This window comes from Sminthopsis crassicaudata, chromosome 5 (assembly GCF_048593235.1).
Source record: "Sminthopsis crassicaudata isolate SCR6 chromosome 5, ASM4859323v1, whole genome shotgun sequence".
In the NCBI taxonomy this organism is placed as follows: Eukaryota; Metazoa; Chordata; class Mammalia; order Dasyuromorphia; family Dasyuridae; genus Sminthopsis; species Sminthopsis crassicaudata.
The window spans coordinates 219,980,043-219,992,553 of record NC_133621.1 but is presented as its reverse complement, the minus strand read 5'-3'; the positions used below and the strand labels follow the sequence as shown (position 1 = coordinate 219,992,553).

At 33.5% G+C, this 12,511-nt stretch overlaps 1 protein-coding gene across 1 annotated transcript in view; it reads right to left on the bottom strand.

Annotated features, from left to right (window-relative positions):
- LOC141542762 (olfactory receptor 6C2-like) overlaps positions 1 to 11,600 on the bottom strand; it is a 113,967-nt gene extending 102,367 nt beyond the window's left edge. Inside the window, exons 1-2 of the mRNA XM_074267347.1 lie at positions 11,478 to 11,600; positions 10,738 to 11,067 (exon numbers count right to left, since the gene is read on the bottom strand). The gene's annotated coding sequence lies outside the window, so the exon portion shown is untranslated. The remainder of the gene's footprint in view (positions 1 to 10,737; positions 11,068 to 11,477) is intronic.
- Between the last annotated feature and the right edge of the window lie 911 nt (positions 11,601 to 12,511).

The window sequence follows — 12,511 nt, the reverse complement described above, 5'->3', positions numbered from 1 at the left end:
AATTAATTGATGAGAAAGTTTAATATTAGACACTGTCTGATATAGCTTTATAGAGAAGGAATGGCAAATCATTCCAGTCCCTTTGTCCTCCCCCCCAAAAAAAACCGTCAAATGGGGTTGCAAAAAAACTACCACAATACAACTTTATCCAGAGCAAATTTTTCTCTGGATTCCCATTGAAAAAGGAATAAATCAGAGTACTGCTTAAGCTAACAACAAACACCCAATTTGCTAAAAAGCCTTCCACTGGATCATTGAATGTTTTCTTTGATTGTCAGTGTAACATTTAGCCTAAGCCATCTATTATGTGTCCCCACTTCATGACCTGCCAACCTCCTTTTTCATGATGTCCCTTCTACCTCCTATTTTTATGTAATTTTCATATACATTTTCATAAATGATAGCATGAAGCCAAACTAATAATATTAACATTTAGTATTTATTTAGAGGCAGCAAGGTGATGCAATGGATAGAATATCAGGACTAGTGTGAGGAATATGAGGAAATGTGAAGAAGTGTGAGAAAGACTCATCTTCCTGAGTTCAGATCCAGCCTTAGATACTTACTAGCTGTGTGACTTGGGCAAATCACTTAACCCTGTTTGTCTCAGTTTCTTCATCTATAAAAAGAATTAAAGAAGGAAATGGCAAACCACTTAGTGGCCAAATAAGGTCATTGTGCAAGGGAGAGCTAGAGAAATTATGAGATCAAGAAATAAAACATAAAGAAGGAAAAAGTAGAAGAGAATATGAGACAGCAGGCAATTGATCTGAAGAACATATCAAGAAAATATAAGAATAATCAGACTACTGAAAATTATGATTTTAAAAAATCTTCATACAATAATACAAGAAATAATTTTTAAAATTGTCCTGAAGTTTTAGAATAAAAATTTAAGAATAGAAAAAATCCACCAAACACCTAAAAGATATCCTACAAGGAAAACCTACAGGAACGTCATAGTCAAATTCCAAAATCCTTAGGTCAAAGAGAAAAATTTGGAGCAACAAGTAAAAAAACTACTGAAATATAGTGGAATCATAATTAGAATCATACAAGACCAAGAAGAAGTCACTTTAAAAGATCACGAGTCTTGGAACACTATAGATAGAAGAGCAAAAGAACCCAGAAAAGTTAAGCATAATCCTGAATGAGGGGGGAAATGGATATATAACTGAATTGTCTGACTTTGAGGATTTATTGCAAAAAGACCTGAACTTAATAAAAAATTTGATATACCAGATCCAAGAGAAGTACAAAGTAAATATCAAAGACTAATTAGATAGGATTCAATAAGGACAAACTGATTTACACATGGAAAATGTAAAAAAATACTTATGATTATTAGTATAAAATGTTCTGCTGATGTTGTAGAAGTTCAAGTTCAAAGTTCAAAAATTAAAAATTCAAAAGAAAGATTGGAATAGAGCTGAGTATGGTATGATTCTAAAAAGCAAAACTATGTAGGAAAAGAATACTTATACAAATGAAGTGTGAGAGGAAAAACTGACAGAGAAATTAGATGGGATTGGAAGGCTGGTAGTTTTGTAACCTTACTGTCATCGGGAATAGGTTAAAGAGGGAACAATACATATATAGAGATAGAGATATTCACATATATATGTATATATACACATATACATATATATATACACATAATCACATACATAAACACATATATGTGGATATTAAAAGTCTCCTAAATTCAGGGACAGCTAGATGATGCAGTGGATAGAGCAGCAGGCCTGAAGTCAGGAGGACCCGAGTTCAAATCTGACCTCAGACACTTAACACTTCCAGCTGTGTGACCCTGGGCAAGTCACTTAACTCCAATTGCCTAAGTTTTCTAAATTCAAAAATAAATAAATAAATAAAAGGATAAGGGAGAGGATAAGGGAAGAATTTTTAGAGGGAATTCTACTCACATCAGGTCAGGATTAAAGAGAAAACAACATATATATTTAGAAGTGAATAAATGTTTTTTAAATTTATAAAGAAGTAAGAGTATGAGGGAATAGGATAAAAGGAGGGTATAAAAGAACATGTAAGTTAACAGGAATGGAATAAGGTATATGGATCAATGGGAATGGGATAAAGAGGGATGAAGGGGAAAGGAGGAATTTGGGGGGTTATTAAAACTTTTTATTTTTAAAACATATTCATGGATAATTTTTCAACACTGACCTTCACAAAACCTTGTGTTCCATATTTTCTCCTTCTTCTTCCCACTCCTTCCTCTAAATGGTGAGTAATCCAATATATATTAAATATGTTAAAAATAAATGTTAAAAGCAATATATGTATACATATTTATACAATAATCTTGCTGCACAAGAAAAATCAGATCAAAAAGGAAAAAATGAAAAAGAAAACAAAATGCAAGCAAACAATTAAAAAAAAGTGAAAATGCTATATTGTGATCCACACTCAGTTCCCACAGTCCTCTCTCTGGGTGTAGATGGCTCTCTTCATCACAAGATCATTGGAACTGAAATCATCTCATTTTTGGAAAGAATCACACTCATCAATCAGTCATTGTATAATCTTGTAGACATGTATAATGATCTCCTGGTTCTGCTCATTTCACTTAGCATCAGTTCTTGTAAAGGAGGAATTTTTGGATGGGTAAGTTAAGTAAAAGGAGGGCAAAGCAGAAGAAAGAAACAAAGTAGAGGAGTCAGGAAAGGTAGGGAAAAAGAGATACATAGAAACATAAAATACAAGACCTGAGTGAAATTTATTATATTAAAAAAATCATGATTTCAAAGTTATAGCTAAAATAGCTTCAATCAAAAGCTAAAAACAGAAAAACAATATTATATGTCAGCCATATTTGTCAATTTATTTTAAACTATTTAAAATAACTAGATAGTATAAGTTTGAAAGGTGGGTTAGTGGATTAAGGAAGATGAGTTAGGAAAAAATATGGAAAAACTTGGACCTAGGAAGAAAGATACTATCCACTGTTAAGGGACAGGTCAATTCTTGGACAGCCTCCACAGCTGTGGACCATAACATCTAAAGAAATTGCAGAGCAGTCTTTGCTGACAAAGGTGTTGGGGATGTGAAATGAGATAAATTGGAGGGAGAGGGAAGAGGAGAGAAGTCAGACAACACAATGTCCTCTCAGTTAAAGATGTCAGAGAAGAGCAACTGCCTCTCAGTCTCCTTGTATCATCCTTTCACAAGAGGAGATCCATTCTGGATTGAATCTCCTGCAACCACTATCAGGTGGCTCTCATGTATTTCAACAGCTCTCCTGTGTATTCCAAAATAGGAAAAGAAAAAAATTGCCATGTACACATCAGAATTTAAGAGAGAATTCAAAAAATAAAGTAAAAAATTTCCATTTCAAGAAAGCCTATATAAAAAATAATATACATTGTGTTGAATGCAGAAATACACACACATATTTGCATGTGTATGTATGTAAACACACAAATGCACATTTATTCATATATACATGTGCATGTATATACACACAAACATATATGTACATATACATAGATAACTGTAACCATAAACATACATATTTATATGCATATAGATACATATAAGATTGTACTATGTTTGTTCTATTTTCCTGAAAACAGAGAACAAGCATAGTACAATTTTTTCTCTTCCTATTTTCTATTTAAGTTTAAAATATATAAAAATTTTAAAGTTTTTTAAAAAGAAAATTAATACAAAAATTATAAAAAGAAAAAAAAAGCTATCTTAATTGCCAAACCTAATGGCCTTTTTACTATCCTCATCCTTCCCCCCTCTATGATCTTTGACACTGTTGATTACCCTCTTCTCCTTTATGCTCTAGTATTTTATGATCTAATCATTTCTTACTCTGCCTTGGTGGATCTTCACCCTGGTCATACTTGCTAATTATGGGTATCCCAGAAGGCACCATTTCCTGGGCCTCCTTCTCTATACTCACTTTGTACTATTTCACTTAGTGATCTTATTAACTTCCAGGGATTCCATTATACTCTCTGATGATAATTCTCATATCTACATATCCAGGTCTAACCTTTCTCCTGTTCTCCAGTTTGTCATCAATGGAATTCTCAAACTGGATTTCCTATAGACATAAAACCTGAAATGATTACCTTGCCCCTGTCCCAAATCCTTCCATCCTTCTAACTTCCCTATTACTGCCAAGACTACCACCATCCTCTCCATAACCTAGGCTTTCAACCTAGTAGTCATCCTTGAATGTAACTCTATTTCACCTCTATATCCAATCTGTTGACAAGGTCTCTCCTGTAAACCATTTCTGTGTTCTGACACTGCCACCAACATCTCATATCTAGACTATTGCAATAGCATAGATTAATTAACTGATTAGTTAGCTTTACACAAATAGTGCTCATTCCAGTCTATCTTCTATTCAGCTATTAAAGTGATCTATCTCAAATGTATGTTTCACTGTCATTCTTTATTCAAGCAATACGAGGACTTTTTAAAATATCCTCAAGATAAAATAAAAAATAATCTGTTTTAGTATTTGTTGTTCAAATTTAATCCCTTCCTACCTTCTCTGCCTTTTTATATCATATGCCTCCTTTCCATATTCTCTGCATTTGACTACCACTGGTCCCTTACAATCCTTTGAACAAAGAACTTTATCCCCAACTGGAGCATTTTCACTGTCTTCCACATTCACAGTGCTTTTCCTCATCTCTGCCTAAAATCTCACCCGCTTGGAAACCTTTTTCTAGCCCATGTAATGCTGGGCCTGTTTCTCTGTTAATTATCATCAATTTATCTTGTGTATATCTTGGCTAAACATATTGTTTTCATGTAGCATCCCTATGTGAACTCCTTAAGACTCAGGACTGCTTTTTGTCTTTCTTTGAATCTCAAGTACTTAGCATAGCTTCTAGCACATAGTGGGAGTTTAATAATTTTTTTGACTCTCTGACTAATTGCTGTTCTTTTGGGACAACCTTTGTCTCTCCGGACTCTCTCTTCAAGAAAGCACTTCAAAGTGCTAATTAAGATGTTCACTAATATCTCCAGAATGTGTCCCCAGAGGACCTTTATATGATTCTCTCAAATGAAACTTGAATGGGGCCACACTGAACAGATAATATAAAACCTAAGTGATTCTTGTTAGTGTAGAACTTGCTAAGGAGATCCTATCAAGATTGCAGAAGTCATCAGCATTATTCCTTTGAGAGCAGATTCTGATTTCAATACCACTTATTTGATTGAATGGACCTCCTAAAATAAGGCTAGCTTTCCCATAATATTTGAATCAATTTGATGTTGTATTAAGGTGGACAACAAAGAAGTGATGAACGCTCACAAGATGGACATGGGTAGAGGTTAGCTGATGATTTCTGTTGCTTGGGTAATGGTTTATGCTTTTATGAGAGTATGAATAGCAGTTCTTCATGATAAGTTCAGAAAAAATGTATTATAATGCAATACTACTTTATCATCAATATATGAACTCTCCATGTTTTATTCACCCTTCAGAACATTTAAGATTGAAAACCTCCATTAATCTATCTGGATATTTAGACATGTGAGATCCATATCAGTTCCAGTTCCAGTTAGGTAATACAGCTCCCTCCTTCTCGCCTTCATACCTTCTGTCCTTTCTTCTTTCCTCTGTTTCCTTCCTTGCTCCTTTTCTCTCTCCCTCTTCTCCCTCTGTTCACTATAATCATTCTGCCAAAGAATATAAATCTTGATTCCTGAAAATTCACAAAATATCTTGGGATTTAGGGGCTAGATTTCTTTCTTTCTTAAGGACCATGCTTTAAATCCCAATTACTCTGGCTCTCATTGATTGGCCTACAATAAGTCCCAGGACTTACAAAAGGTAATACTAGATATTATGTTAATTTCTGAAAATCAAAGGCCAAAGATGAGTGATCAGAAAGAGAAGTCCTGGGAATCTCTCCAGCTCTCACCTTCTTCCATTCTGTGATTCTTAGATTCTGGATATTTGGATAAAGGGATTATATTAATTATTTCTTAATAGACCATATTTTTAGGCTAAGAATCATGGAAAGGAAAGCAACAAAATTTTCTAGTCCTGAAATCAGTTAAGAAACTGAAAAGTAGCTACTGATGGTGTCAATAAGGCATCCCTTCAAACATACAGGGAAATAATACCATGGAAGGATTGCTGGCAGTTGAGGAGAGAGAGAAATCTTTGTGTGCCCCCTCCTAATATCTTCCTAATATCCTATCTTGAAGGAATTCTCTCTGATTTCTAGTGGTGAGATAGAAAGGAATGATAGGCAATGACAAGTAGGCATGGGAAATTTTACACACATACACACGTATGTGGACTTTATATATACACAGAGAAAGACAAGAGACAGAAAAAGAGGGAGGGATAGATGTCCCAAATGACTTAATGAAGTTCTAAGTTTTAACAGCTTAAATGAAACAATTAATTACTAAAGTTTAAAACTACAATAAGACTTTTGGAACATACTATATATATACATAAGTATAAGTATTCACATACACACACACATACACACAAACAAACAAGGCATATAAAAATACTCAATAATGGGAAAGGAAAGAAAAGAAGATACAAACCTAAAAAAGACATGACTACATGAATGGATTGGGATCAAAGAAAAATTGTAAGTGGAAATGGGAAATTAATAATAAAATATTATGTGTATATATGATCTACAAAATAACAGAGTAAAGACTCTCACAAAAGTTCCAAGAGATTTCAAAAATCATCTAGTAGAACCCCTACCTAAAAAAAAAAAAAAATGCTACTTACAAAATGCCCAACAATTGGTCATTCAACCCTCACAGGAGTATTTTCCATGTAAGTGGAAGTATGACCTCCTATGACCTCCTAAGAAACCTCATCCTCCTTCTGCCATCAGTAGGAAGTTTGTTCTCACATTTGACCTAAATCAATCATTCTGTACCTATTAGCTAGTATTCCTACTTCTGTCCACTAGAGGGGTGAATTAGGATTCTTAACCCGAGGTTTAGGAATTTTTTCCTTTCTCTTTGTTTGAAGTATTACAGTAACATATTTTTATACAATTGGCTTCCTTTGTAATATTACATATTTTATTTTTTGCACTTAAAAACATGATCCTGAGAAGAGATCTATAGGCTTCCCCAGAGTGCTAGAGACACATTACACAAAAAAAATGTTAAAAGTCCAACAAAATTATCCCACTTTCACATCAAATCACTTAAAATACTCAAAGACAATTTCCCAGGTATTCTCTCAGTAAACATTACCACCTTTGGCTTATTCAACTAATCTTAAAAATCAGTCAGGAGAGTGTCTAAGAAGAGGAAGGTAATAACATATAAGAATCTTTAGAGTGGTAAAGTAGAATAGGGACTAAGAAAAATTCATTGAATTTTAAGAATTTAAAATTCAATATTTCAATATTAAAATTCGATATTTTCTGAGGCAAATAGGGAAAAACATTGATAGGATTATAAGTGGACACTTTTGATTTTGTTTAGGTCTTTTGTTCTTCATTGTTTTTATTAATTTTATAATTATAACATTTTTTGACAGTACATATGCATAGGTAATTTTTTACAACATCATCCCTTGTACTCCCTTCTGTTCCGAATTTTCCTCTCCTTCCGTCCACACCTTCCCCTAGATGGCAGGCTTTCCCATACATATTAAATATGTTATAGTATATCCTAAGTACAATATATGTGAGCAGAACCGAATTTTATTGATGTTGTTGTTGCAAAGGAAGAATTGGATTCGGAAGGTAAGGTCTTTTGTTCTTAAGTAGACCTTTTATTCAAGTGGACTTTTGTCCCACCCCAAGTGGTGATCTCTAGTAACTCTACCTAACTGTAATCCAATCAGAAAGCAAATTATGGTGTCAAACCCCTGAGGTTGTATTTCCCCATAAAAGATCAGTTCCTACTATAGATTTTTGCTAACTTTTTTTTTAGGGTACTAAATCCTTTTTGGGGGTTGGCCCATCATGGCATAATCCCCTTCCCCTTCTAATCCCCTTTGGAAATAATCTGCTAACTTCCCTATGAATTTAGCCCATCAATCAATGGCCTTCTTTCTTATAGAGTCCTTCCTTTAAAGATATCTTCTTCCTGGCTAATTGAGTTCTACTAGGGAACTCAATTTTCCCTTATTAATTGCTAAAAACCCCTTTCTTTGCTAATTTCTCTTGGAATTTAGCTTATTCTTAGCAGCATAATAAAATGAAGATTTACCCCTTGATTTGGAATTTTGTATTAACAAATTCTTTTAGGATGTCTCAGAACATTTTTGTAGTCCTAAACCATCTTTCTGGTGACCTGTTATGGAAAGAATTTGACTGCACTCCATAACCTCAACAGTAGGATCATTGAGAAAAACAAAATAAGTCTTAAAGAACAGACATTTCCTATATAACAACCCTTGCCTTATTTCCACTTAATTGTGATTTGTTTTGGTTGTTGTTCTGTTAAAAAAAAAAAAAATACATTTGCCTGATTTTATATTCTGGTATTGAATGCTGTCCATTTGTTTACATCATTAGGATTCAATGGGAGCCACCAAGTGGAGTGAGTTTACTAGCACAGGATTAGCTGCTCAGCAACCAGTCTATTATTACAGCTTTGCTCTATAACTGGGGATATAAGCATAAGCCACTTTATAACTATATGAAAGGGGAACATTTCCAGACCTCAAAAAATGATATAAAGCAACAATCATCAAAATTAGTTGATATTTAAATCAATATAACAGACTAGAGAAAGGAAAATTAGAAACAATAAAACTCAAACCACCCAATTTTCAACTGGAAAATATAAATTACTTGAAAAAGAGCTCCTATTTCACAAAAACTGAGAAAACTAGAAAGCAATTAGGCTTTGACTCCCTACTTCATACTGCATTCCACAGTATATTCTGAATAAAGTGTCCTTTATAGTAAAGATCAAAATATAAAAATAGTAAAAGACAATAGATCATATACCTTCTAAAGCTATGAATAGATATATTATCAATCAAACAAAGTATAGAGGTATATATAAAAATAAAATAAATAACTGATTATGTGAAATTATAATAAGTCCAAAGCGCACTGTTTAACCCTCTAGCTTGTAAATTATTATAATGCCAATAATTTATGATGAATGTGTGTGAGTCAAAAAGAATCTTATGGTTTGGGGAAAAACCAATAGCTAATCCAACTCAAACTGGTTGGGGTCAATGACCTGACTTAACCAAATCACTAGTGTGCTTACTTAATAGGCTTATTGAATATTAAATAACATTCCCCATAAGAAGAGTTTTCTGCCATTTTTGAACATGGGATACATGACAACGGAGAGGGGACATGCTTATACATATTTAGGGGAAACATACAGTGATTATATCACAAAGACTGTAACCTGGAAGGGAATAGACCAATCCGGTCACTGAAGGGAGGGACTGTTCCCTGAGCTATTAAGTATAAAGCTTCTCTTAATTCTGTATTTGAATTTCCCTATTTTCAAAGAGGAGTAGAACCCACTTCCCGTCAGAAATGTTAAGATGATTCTCTAAAATTCTTCTTTAATTTTCCTCATTATCTGATTTTCACTATTAAGTATGTTTCTAATACCTTCCAGTTCTGAAACTGAAACTCTGATTCTCTGAAATACCCTAGAGATCCTGAAATGGTCTGGCAAACTAAAAAAAAGTCATTGATGATTATTATTTATTAATGATTTGACTCAAGCCATGAAAAAGGGAAAACCTGTAAGACAAAATACTTGCAAACATAAAGTGAAATAGCATCATGCAGGCCTCTCTTGAAATGCTCTTGGAAAGAAAGCTAAAGAAAGGGAAAGGATTACTACATACTCCCCAATACCTTCCTCATATTCTGTCTTAGAGAAGATTTATCTTATTTCTATTTCCTAGGAAGGAATGACATACAACATCATAAATTATACACATATATTTCTATGTACATACAGAGTCCTAAAAGTTAGTGTACCTTTAAGTTATAATAGGATGAAGCTGCCCTAAAACTTTTAGCATACTCTATATGTACATATATGTGTATTTATACCCATATTCTTCCCTGCCTCATAATGGAGAGACCAAAAAAAAAAAAAGAGAGAGAGAGAGAGAGAGAGAGACATAGACAGACAGAAAGCAATAACTAAAGAAAATGGATGGATCAAAGGAGATTAGTGATCCTCAGACATGTGAGACATGACAAAAGAATGAAAATAAGAAATAATTAAGAAAAAAATCAGATGGAAATGTCACATATGAAATGATAAAATCAAGGAATCGTATAAAGGTGCAAGAAAGTTCAAAAACTACTTGGAATAACCTAACCTTTTACAAATTATCCAATAAGCAGTCATCTAGCAAATATTTCATGAGAGAATCTTCCATGAGATGAACTCCTGAGCTACTTCACCTTTATTCTAACAACCAGTAAAAAAGTTGTTCTTATATTTAACCTGCATCATTCTTTACCCAAATTTTATCTATTGTTCCTACTTCTGCTCATTAGAAGATAAAAGACAATTATTAACCTGCTATCCAAGAACTTGTTCTTTTTAAAGTTTTTTTTAAATATATCATTTTTGCTTTTTTACATCATCATAGTAGCCCCCAGTATTCCTACTTCTACCACTTCCCAAAGAGCCATCCATGTAACAAATAATATTTTTAAAGATAAAAAAATAGAAAAAGAAAATGAAACAGCAAAAACACCCATATATCCCAAAAGAAAAGTCTGAAGTTATTTGTAAAGGACTCACCTAACAAAAGAAGAATGAAGAATGTCTCCTCATATAATTTTTTCAAGTCATACCTGTTCTTTATAATTTTGCAACATTCACTTTTGACTTTTGTTTCTGTGTGGTTGTTGTTTCCATTTGCATCATTGTAGTTGCTGTGTATGTTTTCTTGACTTTGCTTACTTAATTCTGGATCATAATTTTTTACAGCACAGAAATTTTCCGTTGTACTAATATACCACAGTCTGTTCAGTCAACTCCAATTGATGGGCATCTACTTTGTTTATAATTTCTTTGTAATACAAAAAAATGTTGCATAAAAATTTTCTTCTTTTCTTAGCTTATGTCCCTCTTGGAGAAAAATGGAAAGAATAGGACAAATGTGAGATAAATGATGCAGGCAAAATCAGTATTTGGAAAATGATAAGATATAGAGGAGAAGGTGGAAGAAGATCCAAGAATGACCTCAAATTCTAAACTGAAAGAATCATGCAGCCTTAAACACAAAAGGCAGGTGAGGAAGGCGAGACAGATATAATAAGATAGCATAATGCAGACCTATTTGGACATGTTGAGTTTGAGATGCCTGTCCACATGAATGTATCTCTAGGATATAATATAGGACTAGATGTTTAGATCTGAAAAGCATTTGCTTAAAAATTATAATTGAACTGAAAGGAATTAATGAGATTATCAGTGGAGTAAGTATAGAAGAAAAGGACCTAATACAAAACCTTAGGGTTAAGGCGCAGGGAACAAACCTTAATAGACAACAACAGGTTGATAAAAACAAAAAGAACCTGAGAAAAGACAGGCACAAGGAGACACCAAAGGAGATGAGGGTCTTCTAAAATCCAGTGAGGAGAAAGACAATAATGGTCTTAGAATTAATAAAGTGGTCAAATAGAATGGAGACTGAGAAAAAGGCATTGGATTTCAGATAAAATTTCCTTGGCAACCTTGGAATGCACAGGAGTAGGATGAGAAAAAATGGCAAAAGGCTAAGAAGAGAGTGGATCATGAAGTGGAAGAACAAATATACTTAGTTCTTTTTTTTTTTTTAATTTAGCTAATTAAACAGAGCAGAGAGTAAACAGCAACAACTTGAGAGAATGGCAGAGTCAAATAAAATTTCTTTTTTCAAGAATATTTGTAGATTTCAGAGAATGAACTAGTGGTTAAAGAGAGTTTGATGATGAGAGTGTAATAATCTCTTGCAAGGAGTTGACTGGCTATGAAAATCTTGAGATTTTTAGTCTTTCCAAGATGTAAAGAGAGGAAATTCTTCTCAAATAGGATGGGAGAGTAGATATTTTTTTCCTTGTCCAACTAAAGGCAGGAGTTTGGGACTCTGAAGGTGAAAAGAAGAGGAGATAGCCTACTCATGGTGGCAGGATAACTGTAGCAACAATAGACATCTATCACATCCACATTTCCCTTCTTCATATCCAGGAAAGATTAGTTCTCCTTGGATAAGTAGAAAGGGGTATAATCTGTATTTTCATTTGCCTGCTGATCCAGGAGCAAGAATACTGAAAAAAATAAAACAAGCCTTGAGGGACAGGGATTCCCTATCTAATAACTCCCTCCCCCCATTTAATTGTGATATTTTTGATCTATTAAAATTATATATATATATATATGTTTTTTCTGATTTTATGCTCTGGTAAATACTTGTAGTTAATCCTATTCTTATGATGTCTGGTGGCCCTTTGTTTGCTGCCATGGGAAAATTTGGCCAACATCAGAAGAAAGATCACCAAAAAGAGGATCATATTTAACAATTTGAATAGAA